General features: G+C 39.3%; 1 pseudogene; it reads left to right on the plus strand.

Moving 5' to 3' along the window:
- The first annotated feature begins 5,212 nt into the window (after positions 1-5,212).
- On the plus strand, positions 5,213-6,999 carry LOC148359759 (gastrotropin-like; annotated as a pseudogene).
- Positions 7,000-12,356: the final 5,357 nt, after the last annotated feature.

The raw sequence follows: 12,356 nt of genomic DNA on the forward strand, positions 1-12,356 counted from the left end.
CGGAAGAGAGGACGAAGGGCGGGTCGATTCAAATATCAATATTGTCGATACAGGGAAGGAGCCTGTGGTGCATCGATACTACTGGCTTGTGTATTTTTGTAGTATTTTTGTGGTACAGTATTTTTAGTATTTCTGTAGTTTCATTTTTTATAGTATTTTTCAGTGTTAATGTACTACTATTTTGTTAGGAATTATTTAGTAGTATTTTTGTATAATACTATGAATGTAGTGTATTTTTGTAGAATTATCTGTAGAAGTGTTTTCGTAGTATTTCTGTAGTATATCCATAATATATTTTTGTACTATTTCTGTCATAAAATTTGTGTCGGTGTATTTTAGTATCATAGTTTTCTGTAGTGGGCAGCACGGCGGCGCAGTGAGGATAAGCGGTACGGCTGATGAGATGAGATGAGATGAGTTTTCTGTAGTATTTCTTTAGTAGTTTTGTAGTACAGTATCTTTTTGTAGTAATATAGTTTTTCATTCATTTTTTAATAGTCTCATCTCATCAGCTACACCGCTTATCCTCAGTAGGGTCGCGGGGGTGCTGGAGCCCATCCCAGCAATCTTCGGGCAGTGGGCAGGGGACACCCTGAACTGGTTGCCAGCCAATCGCAGGGCACACACAGACAACTCATTCGCTCATTCACACCTAGGGACAATTTGGACCGGCCAATTCACCTGAAATGCATGTTTTTGGAACGTGGGAGGAAGTACTGCAGTATTTCTGCAGCAGTATTTTCTCAGTATTAATATACTACTATTTTGTTAGTAATTATTTAGTAATGTTTTTGTATAATACTATGACTGTAATGTATTTTTGTAGAATTTTCTGTAGAAGTGTTTCCATAGTGGCATTTTCGTAGGATTACTGTAGTATTTCCATAATATCTTTTGTACTATTTCTGTCATAAAATTTGTGATGGTGTATTTTATTATCATGGTTTTCTGTAGTATTTCTTTACTAGTTTTGTAGTACAGTATTTTTAGTATTACTGTAGTTTCATCTTTTATAGTATTTTTCAGTCTTAATGTACTACTATTTTGTTAGTAATTATTTAGTAGTATTTTTGTATAATACTATGATTGTAGTGTATTTTTGTACAATTTTCTGTAGAAGTGTTTCCAAAGTAGTATTTTCGTAGTATTTCTGTAGTGTTTTTGTAGTATTTCCATAGTATTTTTTGTACCATTTCTGTCATAAAATTATGACCTCCCTATGTATTTTAATATCATAGTTTTCTGTAGTATTTCTTTAGTAGTTTTATAGTAGTATTTTTTATTATAGTACCACTGTAGTAGTAGTTTTGTAGTTTTTCTATAGTATTTTTTTTCTTTTTTTGTTGTCATAAATATTATTATTGATGGTGTATTACTAGTCTGTAAAGCCATTTGAGACTTCTTGTGATTAAGGGCTATACAGATAAACATGACTTGACTTAAAGTGATTTAGGATCAGTGGACACTTCTTTCCAATTGAGAACATCACATTACACAAATCATTGTTGCATTTGATTCAATGCAGCTCAAATGAAGACTACTATCATGATATTGGGTGGTAAAATATTTCATACAACCACTTTATAACATACTCTAACTGTAATACACCGGAGCCCCCACAGATTTTTTTTTTTCCGTTTTCTTTTGTTCATTGTGACAGCATGTTTTGCCTTTGGGTAGCATTGTCTAGCGTTATTCATCATTCGTCTATTCATGTTTATTTGTATAGCCCATAATCACAAGGAGCCTCAAAAGGGCTGCACAGACTATTGCAAACTACAGACTATTATTATACCCTCCACTGATCTGAAACCTACATGAGGGCAGGGAAAAACTCGAAAAAAAACCTCAGCATGAGGAAAATAAAGAAACCTTAAGAAGGAACCGCAGTTGTAAGGAAAATTATGGTCCGAGTGTGCCTTTTATACGATATTATATACTTTTACTTTTATTTCCATTTAGTCAAAAATTGTGCAGTTGCGTTTTCGAGTTGTTTTCCGGAGAGACTCAGGAGGACGGATTGAATGGCAACGGTTATGGCACGAATACAGACGACGAGACGGAAAACCCAAACCACACTACCAGGCGATATGTTAGAAGCAAAGTGCCACTGCGGGAAAATCACTAAAAACGCAAGGCGCCTCAAGCTACATCAACCCAGGACTATCTGTGGGAAAGGGGAAAATATATGCAGCGCATGGTGGAAACACTCAGTGAGACGTAGGAGGACTCCAGTCACGAAGCACCACACAGTACAGGAGACCTCTCCGCATCTGCCGCACCCCCTCGACCACAGAGTCCCCTGTTACACAACCCTGGTGGGGTAAGCCGCCTCTGGATTAGGAGGGAGAAGTTTAGCTGGGGACCATGAGAAGAAGGCCAGTGACTGACCATCACTGCAGGCCCGCCAACTCGAGGGCGTTGTGGTTTAGGGTCAAAACGCCCAGTCACAGTTGGACACCACCTGATGACATCTTCTCCTGGTTGAAAGCTACAGTCACTTTTGGAGTGACTGTTAAGAGTAGCACTAATTTAATTATGTGTTTTCAACCTGTCTCTTTGCCATTTCTGTAAAGCACAGAGTCCCCTGTTACACAACCCTGGTGGGGTAAACCGGGTAAGCTCTGGATTAGGAGGGAGAAGTTTAGCTGGGGACCAAGAGAAGATGGGCAGTGACTGGCCATCACTGCCGGCCTGACAACTTGAGGGCGTAGTGGTTCAGGGTCGAAACGCCCAATGACAGTTGGACACCACCTGATGACATCTTCTCCTGGTTGAAAGCTACAGTCACTTTTGGAGTGACTGTTAAGAGTAGCACTAATTTGTGTATGTTATAAGCAGTGTTCCCTCTAAGCTGCGCGCGTGCGCAATTGCGCACTGCTCGCGCATTCTCAGCGCACAAGAAAATCTAGCCAGCGCAAAAAAATGAGGGCTCAAAATTACTTATTTAACTTATTAACTTAAGTCGCTTTTAAGTCAAAGTTACAGTGCATGAAGGTAAAAATACATGGGTTCCCCTGACGTCCTAAATGCGGTATTTTGAAGTCAATGTCGAACAAAGTTGAAAAGTAAAGTCAGTAGAATTTGTCAAGAATTCGGCTTCTTCGGCTCGGCTCACTAAAAGGACCCGCCTCTTTCGGGTCCTAAACGGCTCTTCAGGTTATTTTTGCTTCTTTAATCCCAACATGACCAAATATTATGTAAAATTATGCACAAAATGACTTAAAGGAAGGGGGGAATAGAACAAAAAAAAGAAAAAAAATACCAAAATGAAAAAGTAGTGAAAAGCTGAGAAAAAAAGAAACAAAAGGAAGAGAAAAAAAGAAGGAAGAATTTGGAAAAAAGCCAGAAAAAAAGAAAAGAAAGAAATGTAGGAAAAGGGTAAATAGAGAACAAAAAGAAAAAAGTAACAGCTCTGAAAAAAATAAACACAATGAGATTTTTTTTAAAGGAATTTTCAAAAAAGTAGAAAAAAAACACAGAAAAAAGAATAAAAAGTTTGTGTTGCATTCAAATAATTTCCAATGATATCAAGTGAATCTTGTTGCCAACATTGTACTTCCACTAAAAAATGTGATTAAGTACAGTTCTGTATATTACAACCGACTAAATAAGCCCCCAAAAATGTTAATATTATGCGACAAAATATATCAGGAAATAAAAAGAAATGGATATCTTGTGAAAGAATTGTAAGAACAAACGACGTTTGTAGGCTGTACAACCTTTGCAATAGTACATGAGTCAATTCATTCAAAAGAGAAAAATAATTTTGCATTGCCGGAAACTCGGCAAAATGTCACTTGATGTCAAGTTTTGGACATGTTTGATAATGGATTAGTTGCCACATTTGGGATTGCTGTTGCTCACTGTTGTTTCAAGCATTGCTCACAGACTTTGTGTGAATGCTCAGACCCGTGGAAAATTAGAGGGAACATTGGTTATAAGTAACCCGTTTGTGTGGTTCAAGCTTCGAAATGGTCGTCTCGAAATGGCCAATTTTGGAAACACCTAGACTTACCATTAGCAATAAGTGTAAAATACAATGTTACGTTTTTCAGATTGTGATCAAATTTGACAAGGTACTCGTTATGCCTTCAAGCTATTGTCTTACATGTTTTCCAGTAAGATGCGCATGCTACACTCATCTGCAGACATCTCATTGCAGAAGAAAATCGGGTGATAATAACACCCTTCTGTTTCTGTTCATTGAGATTTCTCATTATTAGTGGCGGTGCAATGATTATTTCAGTTTGCGAAAAACGTCTTAGTGTTACCTTCCAAAAGAGGCCTAAACCGTGCATATTTTTCCGTTAAAACAGCATTCAATTTACTTCGGGTATGCCTTGGATTTGGATTCTAGGAGAATTTTACAGGAAGGGTTGTTCTAATGATATAAGATATAATAATTTGTTAGTATAATTGATAAAAGAAGCGTCCAAACTTATTTTTGGAATGTAAGTCTTATACGCCTGTGGCTTTAACCTGTCATCCCCTTTTTCCCTTTTTAGGTGATTTGTTCATTTTGTGATGTGATCGTCACGACCAGAAAGGAATCAGGACCCAATTGCGTAACGTTTACCACAAGTTTTATTGAAAGAAAGAGGAAGTGCTGCGCCCACGATCCAGTGTTCGCTAGACGCGGCAGGCAAGTCGCTCTCGGATTGTGATCCGAATACGGAAGTGGATCTTCCGTAGCGGGCAATGGCGGTGTCAGGGACGGGAAAACAGGTTGACAGGAGAGCAAAAACGTGGTCGGGTCAGAAACGGGTCGTAAGCCAGGACGGAAGAACAGACGTGGTTGGGATCAAAAATAGGTCGTAGCTGGAGACAGACGGGGAGATCAGGAACGGACAGATGGAAAAACGGGAGCAAAAACGGGACAGGCGGGAGTCAGGATCAAAAAGCCTGCCTTGTATCAACAGAGGTTCACAGACGGACTGACAACCGGAGAGTGACAGGACTGGGGTTTAAATAGGGACAGGGAGCCAATTAGAGCCTGCAGCGGCTGGCGTCAAATGACTGGGCACAGGTGATTCACATCGGTAATCATAACAGTGATGTTTGATGCGACATGTTTAAAAAGAAACGAAAAAATACAAATATATGTTTGTTTTCCCTGGCTGTCTGACTGACACAGTACGCACAATGCCGTTTTAGTTGGCTGTGTTTCAACGAGAGTGGAGAATCTGTCGACGGCCACTCCTGTTTTTGAATTGTCTTGTACACACCTTCTGACACTTCCGCTTCTCTTTTCCTTCACCAGAATGTCTTTCACGGGCAAGTATGAGCTAGAGAGTCAGGAAAACTATGAAGAATTCCTCCAAGCAATCGGTATTGGATTCAGTTCTTCCTACATCTGGAATATAAGAATCTAACCTTTTGTTCAATACTACTGTTTTGGATTTTAGGACTTCTTAGTGCCAAGACTGACAGTAAAGTCGTAACTGAAGTTCTTCAGGATGGGAACAACTTTCTGTGGACTCAAAGCATCCCCAACTGGACTTGGTCTAATAAGTTCACTACTGGTCAGGAATGTGAGCTGCTGACAATGACTGGATCCAAGTTCAAGGTGGGACTTTCAAATACAGGGGTGGGCAACTATATGGAGTCGTGGGCCGCCTGGGGTGGGAAATCTTGGCCGAGGAGCCGAACCTGGAACCCTATACAATTTTTTCATTTAATGGTAAATATACATGGAAAGATCTACATGTTGTATTTCTTTATAGGACTCACACTTTAAGCAAAACGATATAAAAGGTCTCCGTTTAAAGCACTGAATTGGATAGTTTCTTAGTGTTACTTTGGTTGTACTTTTTTGGTATTTGTGTGGTATTTCTGCAGTCGTATTTTTGTCGAATTTCTGTGGTATTTTTGTAGCATTACTGTAGTTTTATTTTTGTAGTATTTCCATAGTAATACTTTTGCAGCATTTCTGTAGGATCTGGCAGATTTTTTTGAAGTATATATGTAGTATTACTACAGTGGAATGTTTGATTTAATATTTGTGTAGTAGTATTTTGTTGTATTTCTCTCATAGCATTTTAGTAGTATTTCTGACTTAATATTTCTGTAGAAGTATTTTTGAGTTGGATTTTTTGTAGTATTCTTTTAGTATTTCTATAAAATTACTGTAGTTTCATTTTGGTTAAATATTTCTGTAGTATTTTTTTTAATTAATTGCACTACTGTAGTAGTATCTTTGTATATTTTTTATTTTCAGAATTAAAGCAAAATAAAATATGCAGTCCCTGTTTTTAGCGCTAAATTAGATTTTTAAGTTTTGTTGTGGTTTTGTAGCATTTTTGCAGTATTTCTTTTAAGTGTTTTCGTTTGTAGACACACACACACACACATAAAGGGACAATAGGGACCAATTTGGCACCATAAAAATATTTGTATTAGTAGTATTCTATTTATTCTATATATATATATATATATATATATATATATATATATATATATATATATACACACATTATATTTTGACAATTTTAATTTTGCAGGCCGAATGAAAAAGCCCTAATAACCGCATGTGGCCCCCGGGCCGTAGTTTGCCCACCCCTGTTCTAAGACAAACTTATCAGAATTAGAACAAAAAACCTTTTCTGGGTTTTTTCAGGCTCCTGTCAGTATGGAAAGTGGGAAGATCTCAGTCCAATTCCCTCAGTATCTCTTCTCAGCTGAAATGGTGAACGATAAGTTGGTCATGGTGAGTATCGTTCATTTTAACAACTTACATTTCAGACTTCATCAGATGACGAAACAGATGAAGACATTCGGATCAAACCATTCCCAGAGCTTTTGTTTTCCCTTCTTGATTTGTTCAGAAGTGTACCACTCCAGGAGAAAAGGGCGTGACTTTCACGCGAGTGAGCAAGAGGACATCCGACTGAGTGCAAGACCAAACACGTTTGAGGAGAGTTCAAATTGCATAAGGTCCGTTAGTAAATCTGTAAAACCAGCATTTTGTTTTGTATCAATAAAACATCAAGAGACTGATTTGTTTTCAATTTTTTTGATGGAAAACTTTGTAAAAACGGAACCCCAGAGAATATCTACCCTAAATTCCGGACTATAGAGCGCACCTGATTATAAGCCGCACCCACCACATTAGTCCAGGTGCCCATTGAAAGTAATCCAAGGAAAAAAAGGGTATATTTCCAAAGGTAAGGGTGGGAAAAATATATATCCACTATTGTCGGCCACGTCCACAAACACGTCTCACCTTTACTCCACTTCCTGTCAGCCCGCGTTTGCCCCGCCCCTTCTTTCTCATTTGCTCGTACAAAACATATCAGAATAAGTTTCTAAAATAAATACATTACAAAAATATACAGTTGCAAATACATATTATACATGGTTACATATATTTACAAAGAAAGACGGTACACCGAGAGAGTTTTCGAAGCTTTAATAATAATATTATACCTGTCATCTCAAACCGTGCTTGTGAAGGGTAGCAAAACGCTACTAGCAAAACGCTCGCAATACAGTAAACAGCTCTGTTAAAAAAAACTTACTGTGCTTGTAGTAAGCACGGTAAACCGTTCTCATCTTCCTCCTTATAACTGACATCATCAAAGACGTCTTCCTTCAGTATGGGAAAGAGACTTTGGCATATAGATGTCGTCCCACACTCCCTTAATCAAAAACACGCTAGCATCACGCTCGCAAAGTAAAGTTTACGTGCGTAACTCTGTTTCCTTCTTTACCGGACTGCCTGATTGCGTTTAGCTTGAAAGTTGCGCCATGTGCCTTTCTCTTTGCAATTTGCATGATGAGGATATGTCTACGCTAATTTAATTTGTGCACAAGCTAAGAAGTTGGAGTTTAAATCTTACCTTTTGTACTCGAGCGCCGCTGGCGGCCGTTAGAAAAATTACATAAATAAGCCGCATCACTGAATAAGCCGCAGGGTTGAAAGTTTGGGAAAAAAGTAGCGGCTTATAGTCCGGAATTTATGGTATCTACCTACTTCCATGCCCACCTAATCACACAAACCAAACCACCCAAACATACTGACCTATCTACCTAGGGCCTGCCTACCAACATTCCTACCTACTGAAGACTTTTACACATTTGACTATAAAGGATTTTGTACGATCAAATATAAATTACCTTTAAATGCAAAAGATATTCACTGGCTGAGCTGTGGGGTGAGGTCAATGCAACCTAGTGAAGAATGATGTTTACAGGAACCGCGGGGAACTGGGACAAAGAGCTGATAAGATAATCAGCACTTCTCGACGCAGATGGCCCTGGTGACGTAGAAACACTCGGGGATGTTTTGACCATTTCAGACATCGAGGCGAGGAGGCTTTCCTGGCACGCCCATGGAAGGAGCCGGCACACCAGCTTGCGGGGGGGAAATTGTGGGCCAGGAGAAGGTAGCGAGAAGATCAAGAGAGGAGTCTTGACAGACACTCGAGCGACACTAATCCGGCTAATTCTGCCATATATTCGATGGAGTTCACTCAGTTAAATTGCCTAAGAAATTTAATCTGCCCCTGTGTGGAAATTACAGTCTCTTGTCCATATTTCCCCATCAAGAAACGCGCACGCATTGTTAGGTGAATTCAGGTTGTGTTTGGTTAATGGAGTCAGATAACTAATTAGAACAATTTGGTAAACGGTGCATTTTTAATATTTATTTCCTATCACTACCTACTGAAGGTGAAAGGACATTCCCATGTTGTTTTCCGGGACCAGACCGAGTATTTGGACTTTGAAGAAGTGCAGTTGAGGACATTTAATACAAAGTTTCAAAATAAAGGTAAAAATCAGAGTCCACACTGGATCAATGGATGGAGACGCGTTCTCCCACCAAGGGCACGCAAGAATGTCTCTGGCCCTCTCGTCGTATAGTTAGGAATATTTGCAAAAAATAGAACATAAATGCAGCACAAATAGACACCCAGAACTCACACTAGGTAGAGTCATGTTTTTTGTATAGCCCTTAATCACAAGGAGTCTCAAAGGGCTGCCCACACCACAGGCTATTATTATACCATCCCCTGATCTAAAATCTACACGAGGATAAGGAAAAACTCAAAAACCTCAACATGAGGAAAATGAAGAGAGAAGGAACCGCACATGATTATTCCCCTTCCAGGATACAAGTGTCCAGAGAACCTTTTTCTAGATGTTATTTGTGTCCCCGTGTAGCTTCTTGCAAACACCTAACGGTTTTTGGTAGGTTTGCAGAGGTTTTATGCTCTCTCCGTATATTATTGCTTGCACAGTGCTCCCAGAGATGTGTGAATGTTGCCGAATTGTCCAGTATCCCATTCCAGCTTTGAACTTTTCCGCATCTTTATCCGGGACCTGGCAGGTGTGTCACAGACAAGAAACAGACACAGGACCCAATAGCTGCCGTTTTCTCAGTTTTTATCAATAAAGAGGGAGAGTAGGGCTTGCTTCCACGATCCGATGGTTGACGGACAAAGGTAGCAGGAGACGCGAAAGTGGCACTTCCGTGTTCAGCGAGGATGGTCGAAGACAGGTAGGAAATACAAGTCGTTAGCTGGGACGATGAGATAAGGAAGGTGTGTCAAGTTCGGAAACGAGGTCGGCAACGGGTGTTAGGCAGGTAGCGGGGCAAAACAGATCGGATAACGGGAAGGCAGAACGGGGCAGAGTCAGGTCCGGAAACAGGTTGGCAACTAGGATCAGGCAGAGAAAACAGGGCAGGAACAGAGTCTGAACGCGAGAGCTTGCCGAGCTGGGAGCAACGGTTCGCATAACAATCTGACAGGGATCTCTTGACAGCCGGGGGTTTAAAAGGAGTTCATAATGGTTTTCATAATGCTGTCTGTTCTCAACGTTCCATTTTCACTGCCATCTGAGCCCATCACAAATCAGGTGCATTTGAACCGAGACTTAATGACACATAAATGCTCTCTTGTTTGTGCTTGTCAGTCATTTAGGTTGACATGTCATTCAAAAATCATCAGCTAACTTCTGAAGCTAGTTGCCCAAGTTGGGAGAACAGGGGGCCAATATTTTTGCAACACCTATTTTATTTCATTTTCCCCCATCCAGCCATCATCTGCATTATCCTCATTAGGACCCCGGGGGTGCTAGGGCTCATCCCAGCTATCTTCGACCTGACATTCATGGTTTTGCCCAAAGATAGCTGGGATGGCTCCAGCAACCCCGTGACTCTACTGAGGATAAGCTGTGCAGATAATTGATGGATGGATAGAAAACGGGTCTGGGCTTAATTAGTTGAGAAGAGTGTGAAGGAAATACTATATTTGGGTGTGACGCGTACTCCTAATTTTTGATAATAAAATTTAAATTTTGCCTGACTTGTTCTCAAATCATTTATTGTTATTGTATAATGACTTGTTTACCTGACTGCCCATTTTGCACATCTGGTTAGCTGCTCCTCTTGCACTCTTTGCACTACTGTATAATACTATACATAGCTATAAATTATTTAGCATATTATTAGTACTCCAATACTCTAACTCAGTACAACATTTATTTAAATCTGTACATTCAAGAAAACTGTGCGGGTCAGATGTATCGACATTTCGTTCTGTATACACGTGTACAAGAATGACAATAAAGTATATCTGAATCTGAAAACTATGAACACAATTCCAACATGAAATAAACAATATTTTTATTTCATGTACTTCAAAGTCAAAGGTGGAGGGTACGGCCGAACAGTAGCATAGGCAACAAACAATGGCAACAAAAAAACAAACAACTTAAATCAGATAAAGGAGTTAACACTTAATACTAATTAACTATTGTGTTCCATTTTTGATGTTGATTAAACATATTTGATTTATTTAGGCGTGAGAAAATATTGTGAGCACTCAATTCTACTAACCGTGACACTTTTTTAAAAATGACTAGACTGCTCTTCTAATCTGCAGTTTTTGAGGTGGGTAGATCGTTCGGACTTGTAAGTAGCTCGCGTGCTGAAAGTGTGAGCACCCCTGCAATACACATTAAAGCTACATCTAGTACTCAAATCGCAAACACTGTCCCTTTAAGATTTTTTAACACAGTTGAAAGTGTAGCCTTAGTCATCAGAACATCCAGTCAAAAATATTTTCAATCGATTTATTCTTTCAATGTCACGTGATTTTCAAAAATACACAATTTTACAGTTCAGTGTGACAGAGCAAACTATTAGTTGGTACATTAAAAATAATCTACAATAAAAAATAATACAAACTCGTGGTGATGTCTGTGTGGTTTGGTGCTAGAAAGAACTGCACCAATGAGAACATGCGGTCACATGCTAATCTAAAAACCTTCCAGTCACTTTGCCTTTAAAGCTGGCAGCTGCAATATGCAACACAGTTGCTTTGTTCTTGGAGCGCCCTCTACAGAAATGTTTAACATCATTTAAACCGGTGTCATCAACTGGTGTCAGGAACAAAAATTGGGTCGTGGGCGTTTTCCCTGGCAGAATAAAAAAACTGAGGGTCAATTACACTTCTTAACAGTGGTCGGCAGTGATGTCCTGCTCAATTTCGTTTACCTGTCCAGTCAATCGGTCCTTTTGAGAGGGACCACATCTAATTTGATTGGTTTTATTTCCTTTTTTGGTGCCCGTAATAATGGGTCCCAAGAAAGTTAGTGATAAGGGGAAGGAAAAGTGGAACACCGTGACAACAATGATCGAGTCGAAGAAGGAAATGACTGCGAAATACGAAATTGGTGTAAGAGCGCTAGTAGAAAGTACAGTAAATTGTATGAAAATGTTGTATTTTTAGCTTTTTATCAGTATTTGAATCTTTATTAAAGACATAATTAAATAATTCTCTGTGTTTACACCTTACAGCCTTTTTAATATTTTGAATTTATTTTATTATGTGGCTTTTTTCAGCAGTTTTTGGGGGTTGCTTATATACGATGTAGGGCTTTTATGCAAGTATGAAGGGTAAAATTAGGTCACAACAAATCCAGCCCAAGGCGGCCCTAGAGCATTAAAGCCTGAACCAGGTCGATTCGGAAAAATTAACTTAATTTGGGGGACCAAGCAAACACAAATTGTAATATTCTATTTGTGGGAAATGTTTTATTAAGTCTTAATTGACTTTTGAGAAAAATGATCCACCTGTCATTGTTCTTAGTATTTTTCTTTGTGGAGGGTCCGAGCGTGCAGATGGGGGCGGCGGAATTCATCACGCAGATCCTCCACACAGAAAAAGAAACAAAAAACAATGACAAGTAGAGAAGCCCGACCCATCCCGCACCCGAACATGATTAACATTTAAGGCCCGACTCCAATTTCATGTCAGCCTCTGGTCGGACTCAGGCCTAAGATTTTACCTCTAGCAAGTATGTACTGTACAAGTCATTTTGATTTTGCTGGTCATCTTGTTTTGGGG

Source organism: Urocampus carinirostris, chromosome 9, assembly GCF_059441175.1.
Source record: "Urocampus carinirostris isolate Australia breed hairy pipefish chromosome 9, RoL_Ucar_1.0, whole genome shotgun sequence".
Lineage (NCBI taxonomy): Eukaryota > Metazoa > Chordata > Actinopteri > Syngnathiformes > Syngnathidae > Urocampus > Urocampus carinirostris.